Below are 16,142 nucleotides of genomic sequence, written 5' to 3' on the forward strand. Positions count from 1 at the left end.
TTTATTATAGGTACAATAGTTTGTATGGTCAATTCTTGAGGAATTTCATTATCTATCCCCATTGCATTAAAAATCAGTAAAAGTATATTTTTTTGCTGCTGTCAGATTACTGACATAGTATCAGAAGTAGTCACCTAAGCTAATAACATTACTGGAGTAAACATAGTCAAAGAAATAAATTTCATTCAAAAGAATAGAGGCATATTTACTACTTGCTTTGGGCCCACTGCTCTGTTCACATAGATTGTATTGTGTGCACAGATGTTTCTTGTTTTTCTCTAATCAAATTTTTATGTTGTCCACGAATTGCAATACCTTCTAATCTTTTCACACGAATTAAGGCCATAGAAGCATGTTCTTTTCTGAATGTACTTCTAACCAAAGAGGAATTCTGGTAGCTGGAGTTCAAGGTTTTTGTTAATCATGGATTTTGCATTCTTGTGGTGATATTTCCATAGGAACTTTCATCCCCAAACACTTTTATCTTTATAAACAGATGGGTCCAGAGAAATGTAGACACTCTTTGATAGTTAACATCTTTGGAACAAAATGATGTTGCAGTTTTGCAAGGTAATGTAGTCCATTGTTCTCTCAACAGATCATGGCATGTGTTTTCCAGCAAATGAGAGTGGAGCAATGAATAAAGTAAGATTATTGTTTAAGCAATGCTAGGCCATATTGAAGTGGTACTGTAAGTTTGAAAACATGGTGGAGGTGCAATGGCAGTGGCATAATGTGTACAGAACTCGGGCATCAACACATATAATTTATGACAATCAGGATAAATTTTAATCTGACACTATTATTCAGGATGTACGTAAGGAAAGTCTAGCTGACTAAAAACAACAAGTCCAGCTTCCAGCACTTCTGTGTTGCAACATGTTACTAGATCACTTCAAAAGTCTGTGAAGCTGTGTGCACATGAAAACAGGGTAAGCTCACCATGCATACAAGAAATTCTGATGGCTGCGAAGTGGAAAGTGTACATTCCAAGATCACTGCTGCACGATGTGAATGAGGATGGGCCAGAATGAAAGATAGTGTACTGCAAGTTATTTGAAGAAATCCTTCATAAGGATGAATGGTTTACAGGGATGATTATCTGGTCAGATGAACTGTAATTCAAACTGAACAGTACTGGGCTACTGAAAATCCTCACATTCACATGGACAAACATGTTAATCTATCGTATGTTAATGTGTGGTGTGTTCTGTCATCACAGGATTTGATTGGTCCATTCTTTTTTGAATTGTACCTTGTAATATTATTGGGATTTCTGTATATATAATAATCAACTTAGGAGATGAGACATATTATTTGAAAGACATTTGTTTTATATAATTTACATAACTGTAAAGATGCGCATCTAGCGCGGACGCTAATACATAGATTGTGCAGTCAAAGAAACATTTTAACAGAAGCTGAACTGACATTCCGCTTGTATCTAAATAAAAGATGTCAGTAAAAAACTTTTGTAGATCTTCAGATTTTAATGTACTTCTGCTTGTAATGTGAAAGCGTAAAGAAGGTCGTCTTTAATCCATAAAATTATTGTTATGAAGATGTTGAATGGTGCAAGAATTGTCTCGAAGGAAGGAGAAAAGTAATGACTGTAATTTGTGACAAAAACGTGAACCAAGGAGACAGCACAGGACAGGCTGAAATCTGATCGCACCATACAGTTAGAAATGTACTTATGTAAATTATACTGTCTATAAATATGCCCTAATTGCTTGTGAGAATTGTTTGAATATACACTCCTGGAACTTGAAATAAGAACACCGTGAATTCATTGTCCCAGGAAGAGGAAACTTTATTGACACATTCCTGGGGTCAGATACATCACATGATCACACTGACAGAACCACAAGCACATAGACACAGGCAACAGAGCATGCACAATGTTGGCACTAGTACAGTGTATATCCACCTTTCGCAGCAATGCAGGCTGCTATTCTCCCATGGAGACGATCGTGGAGATGCTGGATGTAGTCCTGTGGAACGGCTTGCCATGCCATTTCCACCTGGTGCCTCAGTTGGACCAGCGTTCGTGCGGGACGTGCAGACCGCGTGAGACGACGCTTCATCCAGTCCCAAACATGCTCAATGGGGGACAGATCCGGAGATCTTGCTGGCCAGGGTAGTTGACTTACACCTTCTAGAGCACGTTGGGTGGCACAGGATACATGCGGACGTGCATTGTCCTGTTGGAACAGCAAGTTCCCTTGCCGGTCTAGGAATGGTAGAACGATGGGTTCGATGACGGTTTGGATGTACCGTGCACTATTCAGTGTCCCCTCGACGATCACCAGTGGTGTGCGGCCAGTGTAGGAGATCGCTCCCCACACCATGATGCCGGGTGTTGGCCCTGTGTGCCTCGGTCGTATGCAGTCCTGATTGTGGCGCTCACCTGCACGGCGCCAAACACGCATACGACCATCATTGGCACCAAGGCAGAAGCGACTCTCATCGCTGAAGACGACACGTCTCCATTCGTCCCTCTATTCACGCCTGTTTCGACACCACTGGAGGCGGGCTGCACGATGTTGGGGCGTGAGCGGAAGACGGCCTAACGGTGTGCGGGTTCGTAGCCCAGCTTCATGGAGACGGTTGCGAATGGTCCTCGCCGATACCCCAGGAGCAACAGTGTCCCTAATTTGCTGGGAAGTGGCGGTGCGGTCCCCTACGGCACTGCGTAGGATCCTACGGTCTTGGCGTGCATCCGTGCGTCGCTGCGGTCCGGTCCCAGGTCGACGGGCACGTGCACCTTCCGCCGACCACTGGCGACAACATCGATGTACTGTGGAGACCTCACGCCCCACGTGTTGAGCAATTCGGCAGTACATCCACCCGGCCTCCCGCATGCCCACTATACGCCCTTGCTCAAAGTCCGTCAACTGCACATACGGTTCACGTCCACGCTGTCTCGGCATGCTACCAGTGTTAAAGACTGCGATGGAGCTCCGTATGCCATGGCAAACTGGCTGACACTGACGGCGGCGGTGCACAAATGCTGCGCACCTAGCGCCATTCGACGGCCAACACCGCGGTTCCTGGTGTGTCCGCTGTGCCGTGCGTGTGATCATTGCTTGTACAGCCCTCTCGCAGTGTCCGGAGCAAGTATGGTGGGTCTGACACACCGGTGTCAATGTGTTCTTTTTTCCATTTCCAGGAGTGTATTTAGTGTTTACCAGATTTCTTAATCTATTCTTTTCCTTTATACTTTTTTAACCTCCATGCCATATTATTTTTGTAAATGTCAAACAGCCTTTGCTACAGCAGAGAATACTGCGGCATCCTGGTCGTGTACAGAAGGCCGCCCCTTGTCTTCTATACAACTCATAGCTGCCCCATTTATTAATGATTTCATTTGCAAATGCAATTTTTTTTACTGTTCGTTGTTAAAGGTCCCTTAGGTAATTATAAAATTCATACTGATTACGTAAATAAATCCGGATTGTTCTTTTCCAAATAATAGAAGTCTTTGCGTAATCAAAAACTAGCCTCCTTCTGACAAGGATCAGGAGCCGACCAGAAGACGGACGTCTTCGACCGCTTTCGTGTCTCCTGTGGCAAAGCTGTGCCAAACTGGGAACACGACATTCTAGTATGAAACACAGATTTAAATGGAAAGAATTGAAATATATTTAACTTAATTTTTTTTATCATACTAGAATCTTCATGTTGTGTCATCCCCAAGATGTTATTGTGAAAATTTATGAAACTAGTGTGATGATATAAAAACAATCGTAATAACAAAAATATTGATAAAAGCCATAAAGACGATGTGTTGTGATTATTGCTGTGAAATATTGTAAAATAATGTAGAAAAAAGAATAATGAAAATTACTATTAATACAAAAACTGTGTATTTTGAGGATAATCTGTGAACAAAGACAAAAATGAATAGACAGTCCTCTAACAAGGAAGAAAGTGAAAAAACTGACTACTCTTTGTTTTGTTCTTGATTGTAGAAGGACGCCATTGACGATTCATGATGAGAATGGTACCGTATGTGTTTGTTACTAACAATGTAAGAAAAAGCATTCTCATGATAATAATCATTAATTGTATAGATGTGTAAACTTGTGTTTTCCTTTCAGTGGTGTAGGGAAAGCCATCTCATAATTATTACTGAATAATTTGCAGTTTTTATACATTGAGCTGATTTTGTTCCAAAGATGCCATTACAGGCGAGAACATAATTTTTTCATTACGTCACAAGGCTTACAAATAGGAACTTACTCACTGAGAATCATCTGCTTAAGTGTTTCATGTGAAAGTCAATTAATATTTCATTGCAGAAACAGTTTTTGTGTTAGCCTGGACCAGTCAGCACGGATCACATTTCACACTATTCACTACATAAAAAGTAATTGTTATTCAGATGTAAACAGCAAATAGTTTTCAAAGAATTTTAACCAGTTCTATAACAAGATTTCAATGTGAACCTCACAGAAAGCCCACAGTCTCTTCTCACTAACAGAATAATGAAGCTGGTCGGATTTTAGTGTGTGCAACTTAAGCTTTGCTACCTTTCATGTCTAATACATTAAACACAAACATGCTAAACTGCTTAAACTCGCAGTTGAAAAGAAATTAACATTACGCACACAATAATCAAAGCCTTTCATATAACCGTGATGATTTTGGTGCATTTAACACAGCATTTCAGCTTCGTGTTGCAGAGTGGCACTGCGCATCTGCAAACGATGAAAGGTACATGAAACATAATATTCTAATGACAGGTCATCAAAAAACTAAAGTGTTGGGGCCAAGGCACCAAAGGAAAGTACATTTCTTTTTACTGAAAATAGCAAAGCTCAATTAAGTGGCTTTAAGGTGTTGCACTTTCTAATTTGCAACCTCTCATATCAGAGAATATCATTACATGGAGGGCTTATTTCAATAGTGGCACAAGTCCATTACCTCCACTTTTTTGTCTATAATGCTTCTGAAATTAATGAGCCAAACAAACAGAAAGAAAGGTTGATCGCTAGCAAGAAGCCATATGAAGAGCAGAAGGCAAAAATGATGATAGTCACCCTTTTGTAATTTTTCGGGACGACGAATTTTCTGCTCTAGTCTCTCATATATCATAAACGTTCACCGTATAATTATCACAACAACATTTTTATTGTTCTATATCTATTTATTTTAATTAATAAATGTAATACAATAAACACATTTTCAATTTTAAGGTACTTTATTAATTAAGAACTTAAATAGGGACACAAAAAACATGGTAAAAGTGATGGTAGTCATAAAAAACTTAGTAAAAACAATGAAAGTCCACTATCTTTCTGTGCTTCTTCAGTGGATCTTGTAACCTGTAAACACATTCTGTTTACTGTTTATTTTATAAGATTTATAGTATTCTAGATTTTAACACATTAGGCCCACATAGATTTTATTTTAATACTGTTACTTACAAGTTATGTTTTGTCAATGAGGAAGTTTTTCAAAGTACTTTTGAGCAGATGGACTGCAAATCTGCTTCAGGTGCTGCAGGTCTTGGTACTTTCCAGGTTTTAGTTTAATCAGATCTGGAGATAAGCAAACTTTTGGGCTAAAACAAGGGAACCTGCTGGTGGTTTTTATCATAAAATAGTAACCTACCTACTTACATAGTGTATTATGAATTTAACTAATAACCTAACTAAATATCTGTTGCAATAATGGCAACAATATTTCCTGTACTGATAAGTTTTCATTACTTTCAAGGTTACACTATTGTTATGAGGTATTATTCTATAACTCATTATAGGTCTATAGATTATTGATATGTGAAAGCAAAGGTAAAGTGTTGAGTCATTTTATCTTACCTTCATGCAGAATTTGTGGTAAAGAGGACGTATTATCACCAGGGTCTTCTGTCTCTCTTGAAAGCTTGGTAAGTTGGTGTTGTGTTAGGATCGGTGACATAAGAAAGTACCCAGTGTAAGATGATCTGTGTTCAACTAACCTATGACCGAGTGAGGTGGCGCAGTGGTTAGACACTGGACATGCATTCGGGAGGACGATGGTTCAATCCCGCGTCTGGCCATCCTAATTTAGGTTTTCCGTGATTTCCCTAAATCGCTCCAGGCAAATGCCGGGATGGTTCCTTTCAAAGTGCACGGCCGACTTCCTTCCCGAATCCGATGACCTCGCTGTCTGGTCTCCTTCCCCAAAACAACCACAACCCAACTAACCTACAATGGTCTTTTGAAAATTTTATTTCACGAATTGGACGTGTAGCAAATGGGCATTTCTTGTGATATTAATTTTCCAAAAAAGCAGTCCATTTTCTAAATAGGTTTTGGTCAGTTTCAATCACAGTGAAAGGCAAAGGCTTTACTCTGGCATTCTTTATTTCATTTACCCAATGTTCTGGTATCTCTGTGGAAAATTTGCCGTTTACCAGGGCCATATCTCTATCGAATTCTAGGTAAGAGTGCCCGCGGATAGGGAATATGATTGTTATGCAGTCTAGTGTTTTTAGTATTTGTACCACTTAATGACAGAAGCGAAACATGGCGTAATTCTTGTTCTGTCCACTACAAGAATCGCAAAGTATGTACAAGTTTTAGACATTGGACTGTAACATGGCGAAGATATAATAGTGCAACGTCGATACTACTTTGTCTGCACCTTTACTTCCTTCTGTGACTGGGTAAGCAAAAAAAGTTGCATACTCCATAGATAGGCTGTGGACATTGAACAAATACAATGACAATTGACGGCAGTAGTAAACATCATTTATGGTCAAATTAGGTAAGCTTAAAATATTTTGAAAATCAATGGTAAGTACCTCAGTATCCTCCCTTTTCCTTGACATTTTCGTACATTTTCTCTTTGTGTCATAAAAAATGTTAGCTTTCCTCAAGTGTAGTTCATTCTCACATTGTTTTGTCTTAATGCTGTTTAAATCTTTTTCTTTTTCCTTGTCATCATTAGTCTGTTCCAGCTGGAGGTTCAGAGGTTTCATTTCTGCTTGGTACCTGTCACATGCACTGCAGGTGTCACTTCTGGGATATCCGAAAGCTATGTTAAACTTGGATACGAATACCTGCCTATAATATTCATAGGAGACAATCTTACCACTAGGCCTACCTGTCTTGTACAATGTGTACATTTTATTTTTCAAATTTAAAGTGTCTGGCAAGTATGTTTCTTTTTTTTTTAGTTTTATCAAAACTATAATGGCTTGTACAGCCCTTAACCCTTTTAGTGCCAGACGTTTTCTCAAAAGATCATGTTAAAAGTGCCATGCGATTTCACAGTAAAATACGGACCTCTGCCATACTTGCAATAAAATCTAAACTAATGCATAAAGGAATGTAATTTTTTTTTAATTTTTAGGGAATGCTGATGGCTACAGTAATATGTGCAATACACATTGTCAAAGAACATATTTTCAGAGAAAAAAATTATTTTCATGATGGGGTTTATTGAAAAAAATTAAAACTTTGATTTCAGTTTACTCTGAGACCCATCAAATGATGATATACTCAAAAATTTCAGGTATTTATGGAATCTCTGTAGTTTCCTTAACAAAAACATCATAAAGGAATACAAAAATTTTTTATTTCACTAAAGAAAAAATCAAAAAGAACATAACATTACAAAAAAAATTGTTTTGCTCTGAATGTGTTCTCAATTCTTCAGTCATAAATCACTGACAAATGTGAGGTTGCAGTTATGATAACTACTTGCATACATGCTGACCAACACATGAAGGATGCAGTCCTTTCTTGCAACAAACACATACTGTTCGTGAACGCTGCTTCTTATCCTTCATAGAACAAACACTGCAGTAGCGTTCCTTTCTCCCCGGAAGAGCCTCTGCACCATATACTGTTGGAGCAGGTACATTTATATCTGTTACACTTGTGGTTGTAGTCCTTGCCTGAAACCACTGTTGAGAAAGTTTTCATATGACTATGCTGTTAAACTTCAGCCGTGTCAGTGGTTTGTCGCTAGGGTTTAGGCTTTCCTTGTACAAAACATTTGCATTCAGCAACATCTTGGCAATTATGCTGAACACTACTTTCTTCCTATTCTTGACAGTCCTCCTCTCATCTAAATAGCAGTATGCCATCATATCAGATGAGTCAATGCCACTCATATACTTATTATATTCAAAAATTAATCTGGTTTCTTGACCTACTGTCTATTGCGAATTGTCTTTTCTGATGATGTAGCAGAGGATGATGTACTCACAAGGAGGACTGGATTTCTCTGTGATTTCTTCTGTCTGAAGCCACAGAGAAGTATAAAAGATTTCTTGAAAAACTTTAGCTGACCTACAGCATAATTCAACAGAAGACCACGTGGCAAGAATTTTCTGTTTCTTCTAATTGTTCCCGTTAGATAAGTGCCGACTGAATACAGCTTTTCTGCCAGAGGAATAGATGTAAAAAAATTATCACAAAACACATGGTAACCTTTTTGCATGTAGCTCCCAAGAGCTAGTAGTTTCATGACGACTACATATCCCAGGCCATTCTCTTTTATTTCGTTTTTGTCATTATCACTTTTTGCACCACGGTATGCATAAAACCCTAGGCAGCAATTTGTTACTGAATCACACAGCATCCAAAATTTGACTCCCCATCTGTGATGATGTTTATTGGGAAGGTACTGGATTAGCTGTGAGTGTGCCTTTGTCCCAACAAGACTTTCATCTACACTAAGTTGCTGGTGTGGAGTTTAGTAGCAACGGAAAACTTGAAATTTCGCTGTTGGATCATATAATAGGTGACCAGGAGGGTGAAGTTTCGAATTGTCTACAAAATGTAAGAACCGCAGTAACAATTGAAACCTGTTGCGTGAAAACATTTGCGAAAACCACGGTGTCAACAGGTTTGCATCAGTTGACCAATAACTAAAAATGGTCGGTTTTTTATCAGTCCCATATTCAAAATCACTGCTATAAAAGCCCTCATTTCTGCTACAGTTCTTGGTTGCCACTGTTTGATTCTCGAATTTGGTGATAAATGCGTTGACTGAATCACCTGGCGAGCGTATCCGTTAGTCTCAGTCGCCATAATCGTAAGTAGCTGCTGCGAGAAGTACAAATTGAAAAAATCAATTGGTGTGGCGTTTGCTGGTATATGTCTAGGGCCTGGTACTTCTGCATACACAAAGCTTGGAGGGGGTGGATTGTCTGATGCCTCATTCATTATTTCAACAAAAGTATTTGCACTGCAATTCAGTTGTGTTTGGGCGTCGTCGTCGTCATTTGCTGACGCACAATCGTCACTTGAAGAAGAAAACGACGAGTCTTCTTCTCCACCGGACATCTCATAATCCGATTCACTTTCAGCAAATCCTGCAAACTCATCTTCACTTCCACTACTTATCATATTACTGTCTAAATCACTCGTATCGAAACGCAACTTCTTACTCGACGACGCCATGCTGCCGCGAAGGCGAAATACTCGGTAAACCAGAGAAGTTTATTTTACTCGAAATATCACACTGACAATCAAAAAGAAGATCGATATGCTATGCCTTCGACCTTCCTTCTGCATCTTGGCTAGGAAATACTAACAACTTTGCCTTCAAGTGCGGAAAAAATGAATGAGAAGGGCATCACGATCAGATCGTTACTGGCATTTTTCGCCGAAAGTCTGGATCATGATCAGATTGTATTTGGCAGTAATAGGGTTAAACGATGCAATGTGATCAATGACACATTTTTAACTTCTTCTGAGGTCCTACAATGTTTGTAGTCATACTTTCCTCTCTTGTCTGGTGGGGGCTCACCTGTTTCTTTCAAACTCATTTGAATAGTTTGAACTCTTCACTCAGTTACGCCAAAAATAGACAAAAATGCTTTATAACAGACAGGGGTGTCAATAAAATTATCACCATCCTTTATTCTTACTTTGTAGGTGTAGCTCATATCATTAAAATGTGATTCATTTTCAGGCTTTCTTGGTCTGTGATTTTTGACATAAACATTGATAAGCCCAGCCAAGTATGAGGACTGAGTATCATTAGATTCTAAACTATTAAAATGAGAAATTAATCTTTATCTTTCACCTTCACAAACTCTAGCATAACACTGCAGTCTTTTACATCTGCAATCAGGCCCAGTTTCGTGAGTACACACTTTACGTTTTCTCATCACGTCTCTTATCCTTCCATGGGATTTTCTCTTCTTTGTGCTAGGTTTACGGCCGTTTTCACAATCTTCATCCACACTTGACTCACTTAATTCAATCGTTTTCACAGAAACTACTACCAAGGACACAAGCTATAAACTTTGGCAACTTTCTAACCACAAACACAAAGTAAACAAAAGAATGAAGACAGCACTTTAAACTCCTGATCAAGTAGGTTTTGCCAACCTTATGAAATGACTCTCATCATATGTGCCGTGAATACAGATGACATTCTTCGGTTTTACCATGCACAACAAAAATAAAATGACAAATAACTTGGTAACTGCCAGCATTCTTGCCATGTACAACCCCCTACAAATTCGGCCGTATTTTAGCTACAAATTCCTGTACTAACCTGAAAATGGGAAAAAATTGACTATCATCATTTTTGCCTTGTGCTCTTCATATGCTTGAATATTTCTGGTATCTCAAATGCAGATTTTTCAGCACTCATTTAACTTTAGGACTCTGTATCTGAATATTAACAAAAATGGACTTGTACCATTATTGAAATAAGCCCTTCACATGTTAGTAGAATTGAGTGGTCTGCATTAACAACTGTATTTTCCATTGGTACTGAGAATAAGTCATCTTAGCTATTTCTTGTGCTACACAAACATTGACAATATCACGCAGTATGGAAAGTAGTACAACGTGCTGGAAACATCGATTTTACCTGTCATCTGAGAGCTGTTTGGAAATGGAAGATTTTATGTACAACAAGATGGTGCTCCGCCTGTCCTCCACAGAGATACTTGCATTAAAATCTACCTGGATGATGGGTAGGTCGAAGAGGAGCTGTTGAGTACCCACCATGGTCTCCAGATCTTAACCTTGAAAAATAACATTTATCAATAAAAGCCAGCTACTCTGAATGAGTTGGTTAGTTGGTTGGTTGGTTGGTGGGTTGGTCAATCGCAGGGTGTGGTAGCTGTTATGATGTGGAATGTGTCAATTGCACAAGAAATACACATATGAAACAAGGTTTTTTAATATATATATATTGCAATACAGAGTTAAAGATTAATATCTCTAAAGGTTTTCAGAAATTACTGCAACCAGTCGCCTTTTATGTAGATGTATTTTATTTAACCATGACCGGTTTCGAGCTGCCTAGCAACTCATCATCAGATGGTATATACATTTAGTGCTTTTTTGTACCCATTGTGTGGGTGGTTGAGTATCTGTGGCTAAACAGAAACGAGAACAAATAATCGCTACATGTGGTACAGTAACACGAAATATTTACAGAATAATTTATGTTTAACGTATAAGAGCAAATAATCACTACATGTGGTACAGTTACATGAAATATTTACAGTTTAATTTACGTTTTGAGGTGTTACTTACAGATAAATCTTTCTGCAGGTATATATATCTCTTTTAGGACGTATTTTTGAAACCATTGTGTCTTGTTTTTCACAATTACACAAGTTAAAACTTTCACTAGATGTATATTACTTTTATGAGGCACTGTTGGAAACATATATCTTGTTTTTCGTAAACATCGCTGAACACACTTAGCCACAGATACGAATACAGGATTTACACATTATAAACAAGCCAAAGATTGCAATATAACTACAGTATCAAAGATTTCAAGTTGACCAGAGGCATTATTAGTCATCGCACACACTGACAAGAGATTTGTCTTTATTACATAGAAAATAAATGTAAATTAGCTTAAACTATTAAAATATTTATTTATAAATTAACTGTGCAAATTTTAACAGGTATATTAAACTAAATTTTTTACATAATATTTCAGTTACATTTAAGATTATTGGTATTGAGAGTATTATGACAGCTAATTTCTTGCTCCTTCCATTGGCTGATCTTGGCATATGATGTCAGGGATGAGAGATTGATGGTTAACTTGAAATAATAAGTAATGCTGGTACTTGAAAGGGTGTGGAAAAGGAGTTGGCGTTGGGGGGCGGGGTGTATAGGAAAAAGGAGAGGGGGGGGGGCATTTTGTTTCTGAATGACTGTTTAGTTTTTTAAGTTCAAAGAATCCTTAAAATTCTGAAAGAAGGAGTTATTCGCCAATTCTGTCTGCTCATTCAAGTACCAGCATTACTTATTATTTCAAGTTAACCATCAATCTCTCATCCCTGACATCATATGCCAAGATCAGCCAATGGAAGGAGCAAGAAATTAGCTGTCATAATACTCTCAATACCAATAATCTTAAATGTAACTGAAATATTATGTAAAAAATTTAGTTTAATATACCTGTTAAAATTTGCACAGTTAATTTATAAATAAATATTTTAATAGTTTAAGCTAATTTACATTTATTTTCTATGTAATAAAGACAAATCTCTTGTCAGTGTGTGCGATGACTAATAATGCCTCTGGTCAACTTGAAATCTTTGATACTGTAGTTATATTGCAATCTTTGGCTTGTTTATAATGTGTAAATCCTGTATTCGTATCTGTGGCTAAGTGTGTTCAGCGATGTTTACGAAAAACAAGATATATGTTTCCAACAGTGCCTCATAAAAGTAATATACATCTAGTGAAAGTTTTAACTTGTGTAATTGTGAAAAACAAGACACAATGGTTTCAAAAATACGTCCTAAAAGAGATATATATACCTGCAGAAAGATTTATCTGTAAGTAACACCTCAAAACGTAAATTAAACTGTAAATATTTCATGTAACTGTACCACATGTAGTGATTATTTGCTCTTATACGTTAAACATAAATTATTCTGTAAATATTTCGTGTTACTGTACCACATGTAGCGATTATTTGTTCTCGTTTCTGTTTAGCCACAGATACTCAACCACCCACACAATGGGTACAAAAAAGCACTAAATGTATATACCATCTGATGATGAGTTGCTAGGCAGCTCGAAACCGGTCATGGTTAAATAAAATACATCTACATAAAAGGCGACTGGTTGCAGTAATTTCTGAAAACCTTTTCACACCACAGTCGCAGTGTTCCACATCCACAATGGATAAAAGTCTTATTAATATCTCTGTTATTTACCCATTTCCCTTAAATGGTACAAAATGCAGATGCTAAATTTATAGATTTTTTTAATTCCTTTTCAAGAATTCATCTATGGTATAGAAGGAGTTGTCAAGGAGATATGATTTCAATTTATTTTTGAAGTTATTACTGCTGTCTGTCAGACCAAAAATCGAGGCATCCTGTGTGGCTATAATACAGGCAACACTGACAGCTGTAGTTCAGTCAACAGTTCAGCTGCTAATGGAGGTCATTTTGAACATATAAAATAACCTCCCCCCATGTACTAATTGTGAATGATCTGCCATTTTCTTCAACTAATATTGACTATGTAATGTAATAAAATAAAAATTATTTATGAATCTTTTTCTTTGCTATCAATGTAATGTAATAGAATGAATATGAGCCATGACTTATATAAAAAAGAAACACACATTATTGCAATGACTCAGCATAAAAGAGAAATAACTAATGTAGGAATATTATTAACAGATTTATAAGTTGTTTAATTTAGCCCGACGTATATAAGCAGACAGTAAACTAGCTCAGTTCTCAGGGTAGTTACGTAATCATCGATAATTGTCCTTTTCTTATTTACCCAACACTACAGATATTACTCCAGGCTCATGAGAAGTCATGTGCTTATTGCACCAGAGAATATTAGCCAAGTCTGTTCGATGTACACTACTGCTGTATGTAACTTAACATCGTGGTTTCGTCTCGATTTCCCAATATAAGATAACAAGAGTAGCATATACAAATGAAATTCTATAATGGAACTGGAATCCTGTGACCAGACTTTTTCTGCCTGGGATATTATCTCGTTATATAAAGAAAATCTGTAACTAAAATTGTTAAATTATTACTAGCTGCCTCCGGTCTCATGGGATCTGAAATAAAGTTAATTGCCCTAACTGACAGCACATCTCATAGATGAGCTAAAAGAAAAATGTTAAAAGATTTTTCTAAGATGGTGCCTAACATTGAAAATTCTTTGTTAAGGCCCATATCTACTTAAGACAATCCAGGTATATGGCTACCAACTGATTGACCACATACACAAATTATTTTGACAAAATAACTATTATGTTTTTCAGGTTTTAAGTACAACTTACATTATCAGGTGGTACAGCAAGATGAGCGTTACACAAGAATGTCCTCTTAGGTCTGAATCCAAGCAGATAAGTGAAAAACCAAGGAAAGGTAGTTCATGCATATAAGTGCAACAGTCCATGGAATAACATGTCCATTGTAGTTCTCTCTCTTCTTCTTTGGCATACTTGTCATTTATTTATAAAATTTATCATAATATTTAGTTTACATTTTTTTGAAACCCAAGTCCACTCTGGAGCAACAGTACAACTATCAAAGTGTATCTACATTTTATTTTTCTGAACTCCTCTGTACAAGTAAAAAGTGAAATACCAATTTTCATATATTTAGCTTATTTTTATTTCAATATATAAAAAAAATTTCTTAAAAATTTTCATCCTCAATTTCGTCCTAAACAAGGCTGAATTTCCAAGTACAGTGGAGCACAATTTTTTAATTTACGATGGAGAAGCAAAACACGAATTTCCATAGATTTAGCTCTTAAAATGCTTTCACAATGAAATAATTTCATTACAAATTTTTATCCCCTATTTCACTCCCATAGGGAGTTGAATTTTCAAAAACACTTAAACACTTTTTTTTAATTTCTAAATGAGAAGTCATATACCAATTTTCATTGATGTAGCTGTAAAATTTTTTTAACAATTCTTTAATAATGATTTATTTTCAAAAACTTTTATCCACTATTATTCCCCCTTAGCAGTTGAATTTCCAAAAATGCTGAAACATGTATTTCTTTACTTCTGACTAGGAAACCATCATCATCGTCATCATCATCATGAATGATCTGCCAAAAGGCAGGTTTTCACATGGTAGTTCTCCAGACTGTCCAGTCTTCTGCCATTGTCTTCAGCTCTGCATAATTTCCTCTTCCCTTTATGTCACCTATCATCTTGTATCTCCTTCTTCCTCACAGTCTCCTCTCACAAACCAATCCTTGCAAAGCATCTGCTAGCAAGCACTCCCTTCTCAATGAATGTTCCAGTTCTTGTTCCTTTCTCTTACAACCTTCAGCAGACATCTTCTCTCATCAACCCTTTCCAGTACCCTTTCATTGCTCACTCTTTCCATCCAGCTTACTCTCTCCATTCTCGTTCACATCCACATCTCAAATGCTACTAACCTTTTTTCATCCTCTCGTCTCAGCGTCCATTTTTCTGCCCCCTATGGTGCCACACTCCAGACAAAACATTTTCCAAGTCTTTCCCTTAGACCTCTATCAAATTTGCCACATAAGTGTCTCCTCTTTCTGTTGAATGCCTCCTTCAATATGGCAGTTCAAGTTTTCACCTCCTGGTGACATCTAAAGTCTTCAGTTACTGTGCTTCCAAGATATTTAAGTGCACTTACTTGGCTAATGGTAGATTGTCTAATTTTAATATTGAACAGTCTGCATCTTGTACTGATGACCATACTCTTTGTTTTTGCTGTGTTTATTTGTATCCCATATTCCGCACAAGCTTCATTCAGATCTTTCAGCATGTTATTCACTGTCCGCTCACTTTTCGCCACTAATATTACGTCATCAGCAAATCTTATACATTCTATTCTCTTTCCCATCTAAGCCTTTTGAAATAATCTCTTCAAGGTATGCATTAAACAGTGGGGAAAGGCGACAACCTTGTCTAACACCTCGTCCGATGCTGATTCCTTCAGAAATTCCATTTCCAATCCTTATCCTTAATTTCTGGTGTAAATATAGATTATGTATCAGTTGTCTCTATTTTCAATCCACTCCTTTCCTCTTCAAATATCCATCAGCTTCCTCCACTGATCTCTGTCAAAAGTCTTTTTTCTAATCTATAAACAGGACAACAGCACCTCTTGTTCCTTTTCCTCTTCTAAATCGGAAATGCTCCTCTGCCATCCCTCTATCCAGCTTTCCATATAG

The sequence above is a fragment of the Schistocerca cancellata genome, chromosome 2 (genome assembly GCF_023864275.1).
Source record: "Schistocerca cancellata isolate TAMUIC-IGC-003103 chromosome 2, iqSchCanc2.1, whole genome shotgun sequence".
Taxonomy (NCBI): domain Eukaryota; kingdom Metazoa; phylum Arthropoda; class Insecta; order Orthoptera; family Acrididae; genus Schistocerca; species Schistocerca cancellata.